At 57.2% G+C, this 14,867-nt stretch overlaps 1 protein-coding gene across 1 annotated transcript in view; it reads left to right on the top strand.

Moving 5' to 3' along the window:
- Positions 1-14,867, top strand: part of LOC126994732 (ankyrin-1-like) — an 87,702-nt gene that overhangs the window by 48,777 nt on the left and 24,058 nt on the right. The gene's annotated exons all lie outside the window — the stretch shown is intronic.

Genomic DNA, 14,867 nt, shown 5'->3' with positions numbered 1-14,867 from the left:
GAGGTATTTTACTGGGCTTTGTATTTCTGTTTGTGAGATAAGCGTGTCTGTGTGCTGTGTGCCTTGGGGTCTGCCTATATTTGATATATTATGTGTGCTGCGTGTTGCTTCATCTATTTGAAGGTATTCTTCGACTTCTCTTTGTTGTTCTGTGTCATATTGAGCGTTTTCCTCGGAAGTAATTTTAAATATGTTTTCCCAGATTTCCCGGAACGTTTCTTCTTTCTCTTCGTCTTCTGTTAGTTTACGGTTGTTTTTGATGAGATGTTGTTTTACTGGTGTTTTGTTTGCCTCAAGTTTATTGAACTGTTTCCAAAAATTTTGAGGATCGTGATAACTTTTTGTTAGTTTTGTTAGTGACTGGGTGTAGTTTTTGTCTCTGATGTTTTCGCTTTCTTTCTGTGTTTCTGTTGTTAGTGTTTTGTATCGATTATATTGTACTATATTCCAACCTTGTACTTCTTCTTGTAGATGCAATTGTTGGAACTGGTGTTGGAGGTGTCTTAAACTTGGACTTGATATTTGTCTCTGCGATATGATTTTTCTTTTCATTGGTATATTGTTGGCCATTACTTTTTCTATTACCTTATGCCATTGTTCCATTTTGTTACCTATTGTTTCCTTGATAATATGATCTTCTATTTCTTTCGTTTCTTTTTCTTATTCCACTTCCTCTTTTAGTTTTTCCCAATTTGCCTTTCTCATACCAAATGTTGGAGGGATTGAGTTAGTGATGGCTTTGTTTGTTAACGTAATGATTATGTAAAGATGGTCTGAAGTGGTAGGTGGCCGAGGGTTTATTATTGCGTTATGTGTGGCTTTGTTACTGGATATTACCATGTCGTATGTTGTAGTACGTGTGTTTTGCGAGAAGGGGTGGTGGTGGTGGTGTTTATTGTATAGTGGTTGAGGTGATGATTTTTGTGTCTTCCTTTCCTCCACTCCTCCTTCCCCTCACTCCTCTAGATATACTTCCTCTCCCTCCTTTCTTTATCCTTCCTCTCCCTCCCCTCATTCTCCTTCCTCTCCCTCCTTTCTTTATCCTTCCTCTCCCTCCCCTCCTTCTCCTTCCTCTCCCTCCCCTCTTTCTCCTTCCTCTCACTCCTCTCCTTCTCCTTCCTCTCTCCCTCCCTTCTCTCTCTCTCCCCTCCTTCTCCTTCCTCTCCCTCCCTCCTTCTCCTTCCTCTCCCTCCCTCCTCCTTCCTCTCCCTTCCCTACTTCTCCTTCCTCTCCCTTCCCTCTTTCTCCTTCCTCTCCCTCCCCTCTTTCTCCTTCCTCTCCCTCCCCTCCTTCTCCTTCCTCTCCCTTCCCTCCTTCTCCTTCCTCTCCCTCCCCACCTTCTCTCCCTCCCCTCCTTCTCCTTCCTCTCCCTCCCCTCCTTCTCCTTCCTCTCCCTCCCCTCCTTCTCCTTCCTCTCCCTCCCCTCCTTCTCCTTCCTCTCCCTCCCCTCCTTCTCCTTCCTCTCCCTCCTCTCCTTCTCCTTCCTCTCCCTCCCACCCTTCTCCTTCTTCTACCTCCCCTCCTTCGCCTTCCTCTCACTCCTCTCCTTCTCCTTCCTCTCCCTCCCCTCCTTCTCCTTCCTCTCCCTCCCCTCCTTCTCTTTCCTCTACCTCCCTCCTTTTCCTTCCTCTCCCCTCCCCTCCTTCTCTTCCTCTCCTCCTCTCCTTCTCCTCCCTCTCCCTCCCCTCCTTCTCCTTCCTCTCCTCCCCTCTTTCTCCTTCCTCTCCTCCCCTCCTTCTCCTTCTTCTCCTCCCCTCCTTCTCCTTCCTCTCCCTCCCCTCCTTTTCCTTCCCTCTCCCTCTCCTTCTCCTTCCTCTCCTCCCCTCCTTCTCCTTCTCTCCTCCTCTCCTTCTCCTTCCTCTCCCTCCTTCTCCTTCCTCTCCCTCCCCTCCTTCTCCATCCCCGCCCCTCCCTCCTCCTTCCTCTCCCTCCTTCTCCTTCCTCTCCCTCCTTTTCTTCTCTTTCCTCTCCCTCCCCTCCTTCTCCTTCCTCTCTCCCCTCCTCATTTCTCTCCCTCCCCTCCTTCTCCTTCCTCTCCCTCCCCTATTTTCCTTCTCTCCCCCCTCCTTCTCCTCCCTCTCCCCCCTCTTCTCCTTCCTCTCCTCCCCTCCTTCTCCTTCCTCTCCTCCCTCCTTCTCCTTCCTCCCTCCCCTCCTTCTCCTTCCTCCTCCTCCTTCTCCTTCTCTCCCTTCCTCCTTCTCCTTCCTCTCCCTCCCCTCCTTCTCCTTCCTCTCCCTCCCTTCTCCTTCCTCTCCCTCCTCCTTCTCCTTCCTCTCCCTCCCCTCCTTCTCCTTCTCTCCCTCCTCCTTCTCCTTCCTCTCCCTCCCTCTTCTCCTTCCTCTCCTCCCTCCTTCTCCTTCCTCTCCCCTCCTTCTCCTTCCTCTCCCTCCCCTCCTTCTCCTTCCTCTCCCTCCCCTCCTTCTCCTTCCTCTCACTCCCCTCCTTCTCCTTCCTCTCCCTCCTCTCCTTCTCCTTCCTCTCCCTTCCCTCCTTCTCCTTCCTCTCCCTCCCCTCCTTCTCCTTCCTCTCACTCCCCTCCTTCTCCTTCCTCTCCCTCCCCTCCTTCTCCTTCCTCTCCCTCCCCTCCTTCTCCTTCCTCTCCCTCCTCTCCTTCCTCTCCTCCCCTCCTTCTCCTTCCCTCCCCTCCCCTATTTCTCCTTCCTCTACCTCCCCTCCTTCTCCTTCCTCTCCCTCCCCTCCTTCTCCTTCCTCTCCCTCCCCTCCTTCTCCTTCCTCTCCCTCCTGTCCTTCTCCTTCCTCTTCCTCCCATCCTTCTCCTTCCTCTCCCTCCTCCTCCTCTTCCTCTTCCTCCCCTCCTTCTCCTTCCTCTCCCTCCCCTCCTTCTCTTCCTCTCCTCCCTCCTTCTCCTTCCTCTCCCTCCCTCCTTCTCCTTCCTCCCTCCCCTCCTTCTCCTTCCTCCCTCTCCTCCTTCTCCTTTCTCCTCCCCTCTTTCTCCTTCCTCTCCCTCATTTCCTTCTCCTTCCTCTAACTCCCCTCCTTCTCCTTCCTCTCCCTCCTCTCCTTCTCCTTCCTCTCCCTCCCCTCCTCCTTCCTCTCACTCCCCTCCAGTTCCTTCCTCTCTCTCCCCTCCTTCTCCTTCCTCTCGCTCCCCTCCTTCTCCTTCCTCTCCCTCCCCTCCTTCTCCTTTCTCTCCCTCCCCTCATTCTCCTTCCTCTCCCTCCCCTCTTTCTCCTTCCTCTCCCTCCGCTCCTTCTCCTTCCTCTCCCTCCCCTCCTTCTCCTTCCTCTCCCTCCCCTCCTTCTCCTTCCTCTACCTACCCTCCTTCTCCTCTCCCTCCCTCTTCTCCTTCCTCTCCCTCCCCTCCTTCTCCTTCTTCCTCCTCCCCTCTTTCTTCCTCTCCCTCCCCTCCTTCTCCTTCCTCTCCCTCCCCTCTTTCTCCTTCCTCTCCCTCCTCTCCTTCTTCCTCTCCCTCCCCTCTTTCTCCTTCCTCTCACTCCTCTCCTTCTCCTTCCTCTCCCTCCCCTCCTTCTCCTTCCTCTCCCTCCCCTCATTCTCCTTCCTCTCCCTCCCCTCATTCTCCTTCCTCTCCCTCCCCTCCTTCTCCTTCCTCTCCCTCCCCTCCTTCTCCTTCCTCTCCCTCCCCTCCTTCTCCTTCCTCTCCCTCCCCTCCTTCTCCTTCCTCTCCCTCCCCTCTTTCTCCTTCCTCTCCCTCCCCTCCTTCTCCTTCCTCTCCCTCCCCTCCTTCTCCTTCCTCTCCCTCCCTTCTTTCTCCTTCCTCTCCCTCCTTCTCCTTCCTCTCCCTCCTCTCCTTCTCCTTCCTCTCCCTCCCCTCCTTCTCCTTCCTCTCCCTCCCCTCCTTCTCCTTCCTCTCCCTCCCCTCCTTCTCCTTCCTCTCACTACTCTCTCCTTCTCCTTCCTCTCCCTCCCCTCTTTCTCCTTCCTCTCCCTCCTTCTCCTTCCTCTCCCTCCCCTCTTTCTCCTTCCTCTCCCTCCCCTCCTTCTCCTTCCTCGTCCTCCCCTCCTTCTCCTTCTCCCTCCCCTCCTTCTCCTTCCTCTCCCTCCCCTCCTTCTCCTTCCTCTCCCTCCGGTCCTTCTCCTTCCTCTCCCTCCCCTCCTTCTCCTTCCTCTCCCTCCTCCTTCTCCTTCCTCTCCCTCCCCTCCTTCTCCTTCCTCTCCCTCCCCTCCTTCTCCTTCCTCTCCCTCCCTCCTTCTCCTTCCTCTCCCTCCCCTCCTTCTCCTTCCTCTACCTCCCCTCCTTCTCCTTCCTCTCCCTCCCCTCCTCTTTCCTCTCCCTCCCCTCCTTCTCCTTCCTCTCCCTTTCCACCTTCTCCTTCCTCTCCCTCCCCTCCTTCTCCTTCCTCTCCCTCCCCTCCTTCTCCTTCCTCTCTCTCCTCCTTCTCTCCCTCCCCCTCTTCCTTCCCTCCCTCCTCCTTCTCCTTCCTCCTCCCCTCCTTCTCCTTCTCTCCCTCTTCTCCTTCACCTTCCTCTCCCCTCCCCTACTCCTTCCTCTACCTCCCCTCCTTCTCCTTCCTCTCCCTCCCCTCCTTCTCCTTCCTCTCCCTCCCCTCCTTCTCCTTCTTCTCCCTCCCCTCTTTCTCCACCTCTCCCTCCCTCCTTCTCCTTCCTCCTCCCCTCCTTCTCCTTCCTCTCCTCCCCTCTTTCCTTCCTCTCCCTCCTCTCCCCTTCCTCCCCTCCCTCTTTCTCCTTCCTCCTCTCCTTCTCCTTCCTCTCCCTCCACTCCTTCTCCTTCCTCTCCCTCCCCTCATTCTCCTTCCTCTCCCTCCCCTCCTTCTCCTTCCTCTACCTACCCTCCTACTCCTTCCTCCCCTCTTTCTCCTTCCTCTCCCTCCCCTCATTCTCCTTTCTCTCCCTCCCCTCCTTCTCCTTCCTCTCCCTCCCCTCTTTCTCCTTCCTCTCCCTCCCCTCCTTCTCCTTCCTCTCCCTCCCCTCCTTATCCTTCCTCTTCCTCCCTTCTTTCTCCTTCCTCTCCCTCCCCTCCTTCTCCTTCCTCTCCCTCCCCTCCTTCTCCTTCCTCTCCTTCCCTTCCTTCTCCTTCCTCTCCCTCCCCTCCTTCTCCTTCCTCCCTCTCTCCTTCTCTCCTCCCCTCCTTCTCCTTCCTGTTACTCCTCCCCACATTCTCCTTCCTCTCCCTCCCCTCCTTCTCCTTCCTCTCTCTCCTCTCCTTCTCCTTCCTCTCCCTCCCCTCTTTCTCCTTCCTCTCCCTCCCCTCCTTCTCCTTCCTCTCCCTCCCCTCTTTCTCCTTCCTCTCCCACTCCTCTTTCTCCTTCCTCTCACTTCCCTCTTTCTATTTCCTCTCTCTCCCCTCCTTCTCTTTCCTCTTCCACCTCTCCTTTTCCTTCCTCCCTCTCCCCTCCTTCACTTTCCTCTCCCTCCTCTCCTTCTCCTTCCTCTCCCTCCCCTCCTTCTCCTTCCTCTCCCTCCCCTCCTTCTCCTTCCTCTCCCTCCCCTCCTTCTCCTTCCTCTCCCTCCCCTCCTTCTCCTTTCTCTCCCTCCCCTCCTTCTCATCCCTCTCCCTCCTCCTTCTCCTTCCTCTGCCTCTCCTCCTTCTCCTTTCTCTCCCTCCTCTCCTTCTCCTTCCTCCCCCTCCCCTCCTCCTTCCTCTCTCTCCCCTCCTTTTCATTCCTCTCCCTCCCCTCTTTCTCCTTCCTCTCCTCCCGCTCCTTCTCCTTCCTCTCCCTCCCCTCCTTCTCCTTAGTCTCCCTTAACTCCTTCTCCTTCCTCTCCCTCCCCTCTTTCTCCTTCCTCTCCCTCCCCTCCTTCTTCTTCCTCTCCCTCCCCTCATTCTCCTTCCTCTCCCTCTCCTCCTTCTCCTTCCTCTCCCTCCCCTCCTTCTCCTTCCTCTCCCTCTCCTCTTTCTCCTTCCTCTCCCTCCTCTTCTTCTCCTTCCTCTCCCTCCCCTCCTTCTCCTTCCTCTCACTCTTCTCCTTCTCCTTCCTCTATCTCCCCACCTTCTCCTTCCTCTCCCTCCCCTCCTTCTCCTTCCTCTCCCTCCCCTCCTTCTCCTTCTTCTCCCCCTCCTTCTCCTTCCTCTCCCCTCCCCTCCTTCTCCTTCCTCTCCCTCCCTCCTTCTCCTTCTCTCCCTCCCCTCCTTCTCCTTCTCTCCTCCTCCTTCTCCTTCCTCCCTCCCTCCTTCTCCTTTCTCTCCTCCTCTCTCCTTCCCTCTCCCCTCCTACTCCTTCCTCTCCCTCGCCTCCTTCTCCTTCCTCTCCCTCCCCTCCTTCTCCTTCCTCTCTCATCCCTCCTTATCCTTCCTCTCCCCTCCCCTCTTTCTCCTTCCTCTCTTCCCCTCTTTCTCCTTCCTCTCCCTCCCCTCCTTCTCCTTCCTCTCCCTCCCCTCCTTCTCCTTCCTCTCCCTCCCCTCCTTCTCCTTCCTCTCCCTCCCCTCCTTCTCCTTCCTCTCCTTCCCCTCTTTCTCCTTCCTCTCCCATCCATCCTTCTCCTTCTTCTCCTTACCCTCTTTCTCCTTCCTCTCCCTCCCCTCCTTCTCCTTCCTCTCACTCCTCTCTTTCTCCTTCCTCTCCCTCCCCTCTTTCTCCTTCCTCTCCCTCCTCTCCTTCTTCGACTCCCTCCCCTCTTTCTCCTTCCTCTCCCCCCGCTCCTTCTCCTTCCTCTCCCTCCCCTCATTCTCCTTCCTCTCCCTCCCCTCCTTCTCCTTCCTCTCCCTCCCCTCCTTCTCCTTCCTCTCACTCTTCTCCTTCTCCTTCCTCTCCCTCCCCTCCTTCTCCTTTCTCTCCCTCCCCTCCTTCTCCTTCCTCTCCCTCCCCTCATTCTCCTTCCTCTCCCTCCCCTCCTTCCCCTTCCTCCTCCTCCCCTCTTTCTCCTTCCTCTCCCTCCCCTCCTTCTCCTTCCTCTCCCTCCCCTCCTTCTCCTTCCTCTCCCCCCCTTCTTTCTCCTTCCTCTCCCCTCCTTCTCCTTCCTCTCACTCCCCTCTTTCTCATTCCACTCCCTCCTTCTCCTTCCTCTCCCTCCCCTCCTTCTACCTCCTCTCACTCCTCTCCTTCTCCTTCCTCTCCCTCCCCTCCTTCTCCTTCCTCTCCCTCCCCTCTTTCTCCTCCCTCTCCCTACCCTCTTTCTCCTTAGTCTCCATCCCCTCTTTCTCCTTCCTCTCCTTCCCCTCCTTCTCCTTCCTCTCCCTCCCCTCCTTCTCCTTCCTCTCCCTCCCCTCCTTCTCCTTCCTCTCCCTCCCCTCATTCTCCTTCCTCTCACTCCCCTCCTTCTCCTTCCTCTTCCTCCCCTCTTTCTCCTTCCTCTCCCTCCCCTCCTTCTCCTTCCTCTCCCTCCCCTCCTTCTCCTTCCTCTCCCTCCCCTCTTTCTCCTCCCTCTCCCTCCCCTCTTTCTCCTTCCTCTCCCTTTCCTCTTTCTCCTTCCTCTCCTTCCCCTCCTTCTCTTTCCTCTCCCTCCCCTCTTTCTCCTTCCTCTCCCTCCCCTCCTTCTCCCTCCTCTCCCTCCCCTCTTTCTCCTTCCTCTCCCTCCCCACCTTCTCCTTCCTCTCCCTTCCCCCCTTCTCCTTCCTCTCCCTCCCCTCCTTCTCCTTCCTCTCCCTCCCCTCCTTCTCCTTCGTCTCCCACCCCTCCTTCTCCTTCCTCTCCCTCTTCTCCTTCTCCTTCCTCTCCCTCCCTCTATCTCCTTTATCTCCCCTCCTTCTCCTTCCTCTCCTTCCCCTCCTTCTCCTTCCTCTCCCTCCCGTCCTTCTCCTTCCTCTCCCTCCCCTCATTCTCCTTCCTCTCCCTCCCCTCCTTCTCCTTTCTCTCCCTCCCCTCTTTTACCTTCCTCTCCCTCCCCTACTTCTCCTTTCTCTCCCTCCCCTCCTTCTCCTTCCTCTCCCTCCCCTCCTTCTCCTTCCTCTCCCTCCCCTCTTTCTCCTTCCTCTCCCTCCCCTCCTCCTTCCTCTCCCTCCCCTCTTTCTCCTTCCTCTCCCTCCCCTCCGTCTCCTTCCTCTCCCATCCCTCCTTCTCCTTCCCCTCTTCTTTCTCCTTCCTCTACCTCCATTCTTTCTCCTTCCTCTTCCCCCCCTCCTTCTCCTTCCTCTCCCTCCCCTCCTTCTCCTTCCTCTCCCTCCCCTCATTCTCCTTCCTCTCCCTCCCCTCCTTTTCCTTCCTCTCCCTCCCCTCTTTCTCCTTCCTCTCCCTCCATTCTTTCTCCTTCCTCTCCCTCCCCTCCTTCTCCTTCCTCTCCCTCCCCTCCTTCTCCTTTCTCTCCCTCCCCTTCTCCTTCCTCTCCCTCAACTCCTTCTCCTTCCTCTCCCTCTCCTCTTTCTCCTTCCTCTCACTCCCCTCCTTCTCCTTCCTCTCCCTCCCCTCCTTCTCCTTCCTCTCCCTCCCCTTATTCTCCTTCCTCTCCCTCCCCTCCTTCTCCTTCCTCTTCCTCCCCTCTTTCTCCTTCCTCTCCCTCCCCTCCTTCTCCTTCCTCTCCCTCCCCTCCTTCTCCTTCCTCTCCCTCCCCTCTTTCTCCTTCCTCTCCTTCCCCTCCTTCTCCTTCCTCTCCCTCCTCTCCTTCTCCTTCCTCTCCCTCCCCTCCTTCTCCTTTCCTCTCTCCTCCTTTTCTCCTTCCTCTCCCTCCCCTCTTCTCTCCTCTTCTCCTCTTTCTCCTTCCTCTCCCTCCCCTCCTTCTCCTTCCTCTCCCTCCCCTCTTTATCCTTCCTCTCACTACCCTCCTTCTCCTTCCTCTCCCTCCCCTCCTTCTCCTTCCTCTCCCTCCCCTCTTCTCCTTCCTTTCCCTCTTCCTTCTCCTTCCTCTCCCTCCCCTCTTTCTCCTTCCTCTCCTCCCCTCCTTCTCCTTCCTCTCCCTCCCCTCCTTCTCCTTCCTCTCCCTCACCTCCTCCTTCCTCTCCCTCCCCTCTTTCTCTTTCTTCTCCCTCCTCCTTCTCCTTCTCTCCCTCCCCTCTTTCCTTCCTCTCCCTCCCTCTTCTCCTTTTTCTCCCTCCCCTCCTTCTCCTTTCTCTCCCTCCCCTCCTTCTCCTTCCTCTTCCTCCCCTCTTTCTCCTTCCTCTCCCTCCCCTCCTTCTCCTTCCTCTCCCTCCCCTCCTTCTCCTTCCTCTCATTCCCCTCTTTCTCCTTCCTCTTCCTCCCCTCCTTCTCCTTCCTCTCCCTCCCCTCTTTCTCCTTTCTCTCCCTCCCTTCTTTCTCCTTCCTCTCTCTCCCCTCTTTCTTCTCCCTCTCCCTCCCCTCCTTCTCCTTCCTCTCCCTCCCCTCCTTCTCCTTCCTCTCCCTCTCCTCTTTCTCCTTCCTCTCCCTCCCCTCTTTCTCCATCCTCTCCCTCCTCTACTTCTCCTTCCACTCCCTTCCCTCTTTCTCCTTCTTCTCACTCCTCGCATTCTCCTTCCTCTCCCTCCCCTCATTCTCCTTCCTTTCACCCACCCCTTCTCCTTCCTCTCCCTCCCCTCCTTCTCCTTCCTCTCCCCTCCTTCTCCTTTCTCTCCCTCCCCTCTTTCTCCTTCCTCTCACTCTCCTCATTCTCCTTCCTCTTCCTCCCATCCTTCTTCTTCCTCTCCCTCCCCTCCTTCTCCTTCCTCTCCCTCCCCTCTTTCTCCTTCCTCTCCCTCCTCTCTTTCTCCTTCCTCTCCCTCCCCTCCTTCTCCTTCCTCTCCCTCCCCTCTTTTGCCTTCCTCTCCCTCCCCTCTTTCTCCTTACTCTCCCTCACCTCTTTCTCCTTCCTCTCCCTCCCCTCCTTCTCCTTTCTCTCCCTCCCCTCCTTCTCCTTCCTCTCCCACCCCTCCTTCTCTTCCTCTCCCCTCTCCTTCTTTCCTTCCTCCCTCTCCCTCCTTCCTTCTCCCTCTCTCCTTCTCTTTCCTCTCCCTCCCTCCTTCTACTTCCTCTCCCTCCCCTCCTTCTCCTCCTCTCCTCCTTCTTTCTCCTTCCTCTCCCTCCCCTCCTACTCCTTCTCTCCCTCCCTCCTTTTCCTTCCTCCCCTAAACTCCTTCTCCTTCCTCTCCCTCCCCTCCTTCTCCTTCCTCTCCCTCCCCTCCTTCTCCCTCCCTCCGCTCCTCCTTCCTCTTCCTCCCCTCCTTCTCCTTCCTCTTCCTCCCGTCCTTCTCCTTCCTCTCCCTTCCCTCCTCCTTCCTCTCCCTCACCTTCTTCTCCTTAATCTCCCTCCCCTCCTTCTCATTCCTCTCCCTCCCCTCCTACTCCTTCCTCTTCCATCCCTCGTTTTCCTTCCTCTCCCTCCCCTCCTTCTCTTTCCTCTCCCTCCCCTCATTTTCCTTCCTCTCCCTCACCTCCTTCTCTTTCCTCTCCCTCCCCTCCTTCTCCTTCCTCTCCCTCCCCTCCTTCTCTTTTCTCTCCCTTCCCTCCTTCTCCTTAGTCTCTCTCCCCTCCTTTTCTTTCCTCTCCCTAACCTCCTTCTCCTTCCTCTCCCTCCTCTCATTCTCCTTCCTCTCCTTCCCCTCCTTTTCCTTCCTATCCCTACCCTCCTTCTCCTTCCTCTCCCTCCCCTCTTTCTCCTTCCTCTCACTCCCCTCTTTCTCCTTCCTCTCCCTCAACTCCTTCTCCTTCCTCTTCCTCCCCTCCTTCTTCCTCTCACTCCCCTCCTTCTCCTTCCTCTCCCTACCCTCTTTCTCCTTCCTCTCCCTCCCCTCCTTCTCCTTAATCTCCCTCCTCTCATTCTCCATCCTCTCCCTCCCCTCCTTCTCCTTCCTCTCCCTCCCCTCTTTCTCCTTCCTCTCCCTCCACTCCTTCTCCTTCCTCTCCCTCCCCTCCTTCTCCTTCCTCTCCCTTCTCTTCTTCTTCCTCTCACTCCCCTCCTTCCCCTTCCTCTTCCTCCCCTCTTTCTCCTTCCTCTCCCTCCCCTCCTTCTCGTTCCTATCCCCCCCCTCCTTCTCCTTCGTCTCCCTCCCCTCTTTCTCCTCTCCCTCCCCTCTTTCTCCTTCCTCTCCCTAACCTCTATCTCCTTCCTCTCTCCCCTCCTTCTCCTTCCTCGACTTCCCCTCCTTCTCGTTCCTCTCCCTCCCCTCTTTCTCCTCCTCTCCCTCCCCTCTTTCTTCCTCTCCCTCCCCTCCTTCTCCTTCCTCTCCTCCCTCCTTCTCCTCTCCCTCCCCTCCTTCTCCTTCCTCTCCCTCCGCTCCTTCTCCTTCCTCTCCCTCCCCTCCTTCTCCTTCCTCTCCCTCCCCTCATTCTCTTTCTTCTCCCTCCCTTTCTTCTCCTTTCTCTCCCTCCCCTCTTTCCCCTTCCTCTCCCTCCGCTACTTCTCCTTTTTCTCCCTCCCCTCCTTCTCCTTCCTCTCCCTCCCCTCCTTCTCCTTCCTCTCCCTCCCATCATTTTCCTTCCTCTCCCCTCCTCTTTCTCCTTCCTCTCCCTCCTTCTCCTTTCTTCCTCCTCTCCTTCTCCTTCCCTCCCTCCTCTTTCTCCTTCCTCTCCTCCCCTCTTTCTCCTTGCTCACCCTCCGGTGGTTCTCCTTCCTCTCCCTCCCCTCATTCTCCTTCCTCTCCCTCCCCTCCTTCTCCTTCCTCTCCCTCCCCTCTTTCTCCTTCCTCTCCCTCCCCTCTTTCTCCTTCCTCTCACTCCCCTCTTTCTCCTTCCTCTCCCTCAACTCCTTCTCCTTCCTCTCCCTCCCCTCCTTCTCCTTCCTCTCCCTCCCCTCCTTCTCCTTCCTTTCCCTCCCATCATTTTCCTTCCTCTTCCTCCCCTCCTTCTCCTTCCTCTCTCTCCCCTTCTTCTCCTTCCTCTCCCTCCATTCCTTCTCCTTCCTCTCCCTCCCCTCTTTCTCCTTCCTCTCACTCCCCTCTTTCTCCTTCCTCTCCCTAACCTCCTTCTCCTTCCTCTCCCTCCCCTCCTTCTTCCTCTCCCTCCCCTCCTTTTCCTTCCTCTCCCTCCCCTCCTTCTCCTTTCTCTCCCTCCCCTCCTTCTCATTCCTCTCCCTCCCCTCCTTCTCCTTCCTCTCCCTCCCCTCCATCTCCTTCCTCTCCCTCCCCTCCTTCTCCTTCCTCTCATTCCCTTCCTTCTCCTTCCTCTCCCTCCCCTCCTTCTCCTTCCTCTCCCTCCCCTCCTTCTTCTTCCTCTCCCTCCCCTCCTTCTCCTTCCTCTCACTCCCCTCCTTCTCCTTCCTCTCCCGCTCCTTCTTCTCCTTCCTCCCATGAGCCTCCTCCTTCCTCTCCCTCCCCTCCTTCTCCTTCCTCTCTTTACCCTCCTCCTTCCTCTCCCTCCCCTCCTTCTCCTTCCTCTCTTTCCCCTCCTTCTCCTTCCTCTCCCTCCCCTCCTTCTCCTTCCTCTTCCTCCCCTCATTTTACTTCCTCTCGCTCCCCTCCTTCTCCTTCCTCTCCCTCCCCTCCTTTTCCTTCCTCTCCCTCCCCTCCTTCTCCTTCCTCTCCCTCCCCTCCTTCTCCTTTCTCTCCCTGTGTGTTCTTGTCTCATCGTCTGGATCCTTGCAGGTGTGGGGGAAGGGCACAGACACGAGGAATAACTGTAGGTCCTTTACTTGGAAAGTAAACAGAGGCAGAACAGAAGGTATCCGTACAGAGGGGAGGCGCCCGGCTAACTGGCGTGCCTCGGGCGGCGCGGAACTGAGTTTCCACTTAGGCACTAACTAAACGTACATTAACTGTCTCCTACACGTACATTGTAGACTTGACTATCCTACATCTCCCTCCCCCCTTCACGCTCACAGCACGCCGTGTCTTGAGCGTTTCTCTTGGCCTTGAGTCGGTCCAAGCGACGGGGCGTAGTGTGCTGAGGCGGTTCAGGGTCGGGCTGAGAGTCATCGGGAGGGGGCACTGTGGGGCGGAGGAAGCGGCGGTTCCTCCACCATATACGACCGCTAGGCCGACCCGGTCCCAGTGCTTCGTAGTCGGGTCCTGGACGCGGACTTCATCCTCAAGAGCCAGCGGTGGGAGGGGTCGGGCGTGAGCGTCGTACCGAGCTGTGGCGTCTCGGAGACGGGAAGCAGCCCGACGGTCACAGCTTTCTGCCCTCTCCTGCCATTGTTTCTGTAAGGCCTTGGCGTGCGCGGGGACGCAGGAGCGGAGAGGGTGACCATATAAAGTCTGGGCTGGGGAGCGGCCGGTGTGGTTTGGGGTGTTTCTAAGGTCCAGGAGGCCCCTGTCGAATGCCTCGCAGTCCAAGTTTCCTGAGGGGGCCACCTTCTGGATGAGATGCTTGACTGATTTCACCGCGGATTCAGCGTGGCCATTGGACTGCGGGTAGTGAGGCGTCGACATGTCGTGACGGACGCCCCAGCGCTCCAGGAATGCAGCAAACTACTGGCTGGCAAACTGCGGGCCACCGTCCGTGCGTAGACGAACTGGAACGCCCAGGTCACGGAAGAACTTCCGGAAGTGGCGGATGGTGGCAGCAGATGTCGTGTCTGAATCGCAAGACACCACCACAGGCCAACCAGACAGTCGGTCGGCAATCACCAGGAAAGACTTCCCCGCAGTAGAGAAGAAGTCGGCCGACACCGACTCGAAGGGCCTGGTGGGGTTGTCATCGCAGCGCAGGGGCTCTTGCTGCTGGCTGGGCTGCATCACTTGGCACGGCTCACAGGCACGGACCGTGTTCGCGATGTCTGCGTCGATACCGGGCCAATACACCGCCTGTCTCGCCCTGCGCTTCGTGGCCTCTGCTCCGCGGTGGCTGTCGTGGAGGCGGGCCAAGACGCGACGGCGTAGGGCAACAGGGACAACCACTCTAGCGCCGTACAAGACAAGACCTTCCTCACAGTAAAGGTCCTCCCGCAGCTTCCAAAACGGGCGCAGAGTGTTGGGGAGTGCGTAACGGTCTCGGGGGAAGCCTTCCCTCACGCACTGAAGAAGTTCCATGTAGATAGGGTCGTCACGGGCCCCGCGTCGAACTTCCTCCAACGCCATATCGCTGTCAGGGGTCGAATCCGAAGAGACAGGGACCTCTGTACAGGCGAGAGACTCGACTGCCCGCAGGGTTACGATACTCTTGACGGAGAAGCTGGTCTCGGCGTCTAGTATGTTGTCCTCCTTCGTCGGGTTAGTCACAGATGCACGGGACAGGGCGTCGGGGATGCAGAGTTCCTTGCCCGGACGCCACACTGCAGTGAAGAGGAAAGCCGAGATCTACTCCTTCAAGCGCTGCAATCTTGGGTTGTCAATAGCATCGAGCGAGTAACTGTTAAGGATGCGGACCAGTGGGCGATGATCTGTGATGAGATCGAAGTGCTGGAGGCCAGTAAGGTAGAACCGGCACTTCCCAATGGCCCACACTACAGCCAGCAACTCCAACTCAATGGTGGCGTAGCGTGTCTCGGTGTCGGTTAAGAAGCGTGAGCCACACTGGACGAGACGGAATTGTCCTCCACCGTGGTCTTGCAGGAGGGCATATCCCAGGCCGTACAGACGCGAGGCATCTGTCTGCAAGACGGTGGGCAGGGCAGGGTCGAAGTTAGCGAGGATTGGTGGACTGGACAAGGCCTCCTTGACTTTCTGAAAGGCCTGGTCATGATCTGCAGTCCATACGAAGGTCCTCTTGGGGCTCATCAAAGGGCGAAGGGGAGCAGCAGCGCTGGAGATGTCCGGTGTGAAGTCTGCTAGCTGATTTACCAAACCCATGAAGGATCGCAGGTCTGTCAAGTTGGCAGGCTTCGCGAAGTCCGTGATTGCGCGAACCTTCTCCGGATCTGCTGCAATGCCGTCGTGGGAGAGCCTGTAGCCGCAGAAGGAGACTGTCGAGGCGGCCAGAACAAACTTCTCGGCGTTCAAGGTGATGCCGTATGACCTGCACCTGGCCAGGACGTCATTGACTCGACGGAGGTGTGATGTAGTCCTCGTCGTACAGGAGGATATCGTCGACTACCTTAACGCACTGCATCACTCCCTGCAGCGCGAGGTCGCCTCGTCGACAGAAAGCATCCCCCGTGGCGGCGAAGCCCATGGGGCCGCGGAGGTAGCGGAAGCGACCGTAAGGAGTAATGAATGTCGTCAAGGGCTG

The sequence above is a fragment of the Eriocheir sinensis genome, unplaced genomic scaffold (genome assembly GCF_024679095.1).
Source record: "Eriocheir sinensis breed Jianghai 21 unplaced genomic scaffold, ASM2467909v1 Scaffold859, whole genome shotgun sequence".
In the NCBI taxonomy this organism is placed as follows: Eukaryota; Metazoa; Arthropoda; class Malacostraca; order Decapoda; family Varunidae; genus Eriocheir; species Eriocheir sinensis.
This window is presented reverse-complemented; position numbering and strand designations above follow the sequence as displayed.